This window comes from Pelodiscus sinensis, chromosome 4 (assembly GCF_052426305.1).
Source record: "Pelodiscus sinensis isolate ZL-2025 chromosome 4, ASM5242630v1, whole genome shotgun sequence".
NCBI lineage: Eukaryota > Metazoa > Chordata > Testudines > Trionychidae > Pelodiscus > Pelodiscus sinensis.
Genome location: NC_143055.1, coordinates 7,625,185 through 7,631,709, shown reverse-complemented (window position 1 = coordinate 7,631,709; position 6,525 = coordinate 7,625,185).

Sequence of the window (6,525 nt, the reverse complement as noted above, 5' to 3'; positions counted from 1 at the left end):
AGGCCGCGTGGGGTCATGCCAGTGTCATGCCTCTGCCACATGGGGTCACGCCAGTTTCACACCATTGACACACATTGTCCTGCCTCTGCTGCCTGGAGTCACACTGTGTCCCAGCTTTGCTGCGTTTGATCATGTCTCTGCCATGGGGGGTCATGTCACGTCACACCAGTGTCATGCCATTGCCACACTTCGTCATGCCCCGCCACGTGGGGTCATGCCGAGTCACGCCAGTGTCATGCCATTTCCACACTTTGTCATGCCCCGCCACGTGGGGTCATGCTGAGTCACGCCAGTGTCATGCCTCTCTCCCCCCCCCCAGTATCACCCACTGTCAGGCCAAGCAGGGTCAAGCTGCTCCAGGCAGATGCGTGGCCTTTTCCGGGGCTAGGGCAAGCCGCATTATCCCTATGTAGCTGTTGCCTCCGCCAGCGGCAGTGTCAAGTGGAAAAGTCTAACTACAGCTCAGGCTGGTCCGAGGCAATCAGAGGCTGGGGTTTTAAATAGAAATGCCAGCTTCAGGCCCGATCTGGGCACTATCACATTCATTGCAGCCCCTGGGCTGGGATGGGGGGGGGTAGGGCAGACGAAAGGGAACTAACTAAATGATCCATCTTGATCAGAGTCGCTCACCTGCTGGCATGTGCAATAATCGTGGGCGGGAGCAGGTGTAATGTGACCGGGCTGGGTGCGGGGCACAGCTCGCTGGGAACGTAGTGACGCTGGACACCCCACCCTTCCATCGTAACGTACCAGCCAGTGTGCGTGAGCTAGGGGTGGGTAGGCGGGGAATCAGACCTGCTCTTTTCTGTGCATTGTAACGAACCGGCTTGGTGTTGCTGAATGTCCGTGCCAGCCCACAGATTTGATACGGTTAGGGGTTGTTTGCAGAGCAGTGGCTGTGCTGGGGGGTGTAAATCCTGCTTCTTGTGTGTGAAATTTCCCCAGCCGTTTCCAGAACCCATGGGCAAATGGACCAACATTTCAAATTCATTTCAGGGGGTGGCATGGCCCTCCCTGATCAGTCCCCCGTCAACAGCCTCTGCTCCCATCTCTGGCCCTTGCTGATCTGAAACTCTCCTGGCCTGTGATCTCCCCCAACAGCCAGTCTACCCAGCCTGTGCTCTTCATCCCCTTGCCCTTCACGCCCCCTCCCTGCCTGTGCGCTCCACCCAGAAGTCTTGGCCAGATTGGGGCTGGGTATTTTGGGTGTGAGTGTTGCTGCCCTCTACTGGACAGAACAGGCCCTGCTCCAGAACAGGCAATCTACTTGGGAGTCCTAGCGGCTGAACCTAGACCCCGTGGTGCTGTTAACCCGCGTATAGCTCGGATTTGTGGGGCATCTCCAGCTTTGGCTTGAATGTGCCTCACTGACTGAGGTCACCCGGGCCAATGAGCAGTGGCTCACTGGCACCAGCCACGTGAGCGCTGCCTTGAGTCTGCCTCCACTTCCAGGTGAAATTCAAGGTGTCACTGATTACAGACACCAGCACAGTGACACATTATACTGCCGCCCACAGCAACAGCCAGGGCTGAGCTCAGAGCCTGCGCTCCTCTAATGCTGGAGCTCATGGAGAGTCACCCTAAGCCGTTACCAGGATAGGGGCCAGAAGCTGGCGGCAACAGGGTTCCCCTGCTAGGGGCAATGCCCATGCGCTCCTCTGTCTTGCGTACAGGGCTGTGCACGCCCCCCAAAGCTCTGACCCAGGACTGAGAATGGGCCGGGGATACTGCTGCTGGCTGGCAGGTTTCTGCTGGCCTCTGAGCCTGGCACAGCTGGCTGAGGAAAGGCTGCCAAAGCCGTAACTGTAGGTGAGGCCTGGTTTGTAGGGTTCCACCTCTCCAGAGACAGGGTGAAGTGCTGGGGGAGGGCGGGCTTTTCCTGCCCATGTGCGAGAGCTGTGCTCATAGGATGGGGCCCCTGTGAAACGGAGGAGTCTCTTCAGCTAGCTTAGCCCTGGCTGGGCATGTTGGGTTCCTCCCTCCCTCCCCTTCTCCTAAATCTCCCTCCTTGTGCTGCTACCCGACCCACAGCACGGTTCAGGAAATGCACCCGCAGGGCTGCTGTGTCTGTGATGGTGGAGGAGTGTGGGGCTGCTGATGGTGGTGGGGCACAGGCCTTCAAGCCTTTAGCTCCTTTCTGGTGCACCCGGTGTGGAGATTGCCAGCCCTGCCCCAGAACTTCTCCCTTTCCCATCGCCAGTCCTTCCTCCAGGCTGCCCTTCAGCCTGGACCAGCTGCTCATGGCCCCACATGCCAGCCGAGCCTTCCCCCCCCCACCATTCTATCCTGATTCTTCTACTCCACATCTATCACCATGGTGACCGAGTCCCACAAAAGACAGGAACGAGGTGATCCTTCTAGATCCATTTCAGCATTGGATACAGCTTCTTCCGTGGGCTCTTCCAGGTGTCCTTGGCTTCGGCCAACCTGGGTTTGGCGGAGAACGGTCTCATTCTAAGTCTAATGTGGTCGGCACGCTGTAAAAACAAACACTAATACTCACTGTGCTTGGCACTCCACTGAGTCCAGTCCGTTTGCCCCGTGGCATCTCCAAGTGATGATGCCAATGGAGGCTGCAGGGGCTGAGCGTCCCGAAAATAATCAGGCCCGAACTCACAAATAAACAATGATAATGAGATAAGGCTGAGACAGGCCTTCTCAGCCCACGGTCCTTGGGCCTCAAGTGGAGTTCCTCAAGGGTCTGTTTTGGGACCCGTACTGTTCAATATCTTCATCAATGATGTAGATATTGGGATAGAAAGTACGCTTGTTAAGTTTGCAGATGATACCAAACTGGGTGGGGTTGCGACTTCTTTGGAGGATAGGGACATAATTCAAAATGACCTTAGCAAGTTAGAGAAATGGTCAGAGGTAAACAGGATGAGGTTTAATAAAGAGAAATGCAAAGTGCTCCACTTAGGAAGGAACAATCAGTTCCATACATACAAGATGGGAAGCGACTGTCTAGGAAGGAGCATGGCGGAAAGAGATCTAGGGGTCATAGTGGACCACAAGTTGAATATGAGTCAACAGTGTGATGCTGTTGCAAAAAAAGCAAATATGATTCTAGGTTGTATCAACAGGTGTGTTGTAAGCAAAACTCGTGAAGTCATTCTGCCGCTCTACTCTGCACTAGTTAGGCCTCAGCTGGAGTACTGTGTCCAGTTCTGGGCGCCACATTTCAAGAAAGATGTGGAGAAATTGGAAAGGGTACAGAGAAGAGCGACAAGAATGATTAAAGGTCTAGAGAACATGACCTATGAAGCCAGGCTTCATGAACTGGGCTTGTTTAGTTTGGAAAAAAGAAGATTAAGGGGGGACATGATAGCGGTTTTCAAATATCTAAAAGGGTGTCACAAGGAGGAAGGAGAAAATTTGTTCCTCTTGGTTTCTGAGGACAGGACAAGGAGTAATGGGCTTAAAGTGCAGCAGGGGAGGTTTAGATTGGACATTAGGAAAAAATTCCTAACTGTCAGGGTGGTCAAATATTGGAATAAATTGCCAAGGGAGGTGGTGGAATCTCCCTCTCTGGAGATATTTAAGAACAGATAGATATCTGTCAGGGATGGTGTAGGTGGAGCTTGGTCCTGCCTTGAGGGCGGGGGGCTGGACTCGATGACCTCTTGAGGTCCCTTCCAGTCCTATTATTCTATGATTCTATGATTCTATGATTTAGCTACAAGTTCATCCTTCCTGAGTCAGCACAGTATGTAATCACATAACACAGAGTAGGGAATCAGGAACTAGACCATGGAGGAGATGCATTAGCCAGAGGCTGGAGCGTAGACAGTTATAATTAGCAGTAAGGATGTTAAGGACTAGTTGACTGATAAGCAAATGCTGATCAGATAGTCGAGTCGATTCTCCCCCTCACTTGCTGCCTTTATCAGATAGAGGCAACAAGGGAGGGGGGAAGAAGGGGTACTTCAAGGTGGCAGCGCCACACAGCTGATCCCGGGCTCTGTGTGGCACTGCCCCTTTGAAACACCATCTTGGCATTTCAAAGGGGCTGTGCCGTACAGAGCTGACCCTGGGCTATATGTGGCGCTGCCCCTTTGAAATGCCACCATGGCATTTCAAAGCAGCAGCATCGCATGGAGCCCAGGGTCAGCTGAGGACTCCCTAGTTCACCCCTGGCTCCCAGTGGCATTTCTACGGAACCTGGAGTCAGCTAACCTGGGCTCTGCGCAGCATTTCCAAGTGTGCAGAGTCCACTGATCAAGCCACAAGCAGCTGATCCCAGGTTCTGCAGAAATGCCGTGCAGAGGCCAGGATAAGTCCCCAGCTGACCCAGGGCTCTGTGTGACATTTCCCTGCAACTCAGGATCAGCTGGGGACTCCCCAGCTTTGAAATGCCACGCTGGAGCCCAGGATCAGCTGGGGAGTCCCCAGCTGACCCTGGCTTTGCATGGCATTTCAAAGCGGCAGCTCCCCATGGAGCACAGGGTCAGTGAGTCCCCCACTGACCCCAGGCTCCATGCAGGTGCTTACGCTTTGAAATGCACAAGAGCCCCCACTGGGGACTTTTGTACATTTCAAAGCTGGCAAGCCACACGGAGCCCTGAGTCAGCAGGACTTCCTGCTGGCCCCAGGCTACAAGAAATACACAAGAGCCCCAGCGGGAAGTGCCTATGAACTAGTTGAGTAGTCGATGGAAATTCCATCGACTACTTGCCTAGTAAATTAACAGTTATTTAACATCCTTAATTAGCAGCAGTTGCACCCATCTTTAATCTTTACTCCATGTTAATACCATTTTGCATCAATTTCTTCATGCAAGTCGGTTAGCCCTTCATTTCACCTTTGGTAACTTAGAAAGTCTTGTCTTTAACAAGTCTCAGAGGGGTCGCCTTGTGAGTCTGTAACTTTAAAAACAACGAGCAGTCCTGTGGCACCTTAGAGACTAACAAAAATATATATGGTATCAGGAGTTTTTGTGGGCAAAACCCACTTCCTCAGATGAACTGGAAAGGGCCAACAGGAACGCAGAATTTATAACAAAATTATAAATGACAAGTTATAAAGTCTGGGTTCGTGATATCCCTCTCCAGTTTACCAGATGAAGTGGGTTTTGCCCATGATCAGGGCTTGACAATTAGTGTAATCTACTCACCCATAGCGAGTAGATTACAAGCCGGCACAGCTGCGCAGCGCGATCTGCGCATGCACAGCATGCTGAACCGCATGGCTGGCGAGCAGGGCTTGCTGCCGCTTGTCAGGCCCTGCCCCTGATATTTTTGTTAGATCCTCACGTGCCACAGGACCACTTGTTGTCTTTAAAAGACTGAATTAAGTTTACTGGAGAAACAGATTAAAATGAATTTAAATTTCACGAGGAGTAATGGTAGTTTGAACTAGGAAGCCTAGTTCGAACTACCTAGTTCGTACCCCGTGTAGCCGCGCTGCACGGGGTTCGAACCAGCGGGGTTTTAAAAATGGCAGCTCCCCGCTTATGCAAATGAAGCCCGGGAAATTCAAATCCCGGGCTTCATTTGCAAGTGCGGTATGCCTACATTACTCCGCTAGTTCGAACTAGCGGGGTAGTGTAGACATACCCTTAGACTGTTAAAACTGAGTTTTAAAACATGCACTCTTTGGCTGCATGAGGGGAGGAATCGCAAGTAGGCACAGAGAAGTTATTTGAATCGGCTCTTGTGTATAGTTCAAGAAGGCTGCTGATACAGTGCAGCGTTCAGCGAGGTGCCAGGAGAATGATTCAGCGATTAGATAGTGATAGACGCAATGAGTTCCATCTCGTTTAGCAAAGAGACAGGTAAGGGGTGACCTGATTCCAGTCTATGCATATCTGCATGGGCTAATCTCATTAAGATCCAGATCCTGCAGTTGGATTCATGCGGGGCTGGCCCTGTGCCCACCCACGAGTAAACACACTGTATTGGTGGTATCCTTGCTCCCCAATGATAGCGATTCCAGTGGGTTGCCAGTAACATCTGTCAGACACAAACGTGTAACTCACACACCCGCTGGGCGTGGTTCATGGAGGGGCACCGAGAAGAATGAGTCTGCTCTACAGGCTTAGCTGAGCGCCAGCTGGCTTTTAGCTCATGGGAGAGGCTCATACACTAAGCTCCAGAAGTCCCAGGTTTGATTCTGCCTGTTGCCGTTACACACACATTGAAGCCTCGCTTGGCTGGCATGTAGCCAGGGGTGGCTTGTGACTATAGGCCGACTTGGCCGTTGCCTAAGGCGGTGCCCAGGCACCCGATGATGACATTGGGGGCGCCCGATGATGACATCACTCCAGTGACGGCCGTGCAGGCAGGGGCGCCAATCACGTGTTCCGCCTGGGGCCGCCAGCTGCTGCAGCCCGCCTCGGGCCGCTCCTGCATGTAGCAAAGGTGGGAAAGGAACGAAGCTAATAAATAACCTTATTGAAATAAATAGCAGGTGGGAACCTCTCCAGAGCAAACATTCCAGGACTCCCCTCGTGCTTGCAGTGTCAGGCTCTCCAGATGAACAATAGTCCCTTTGTTACTCCCTTGGTATCGCATCCAGCGACTGCAG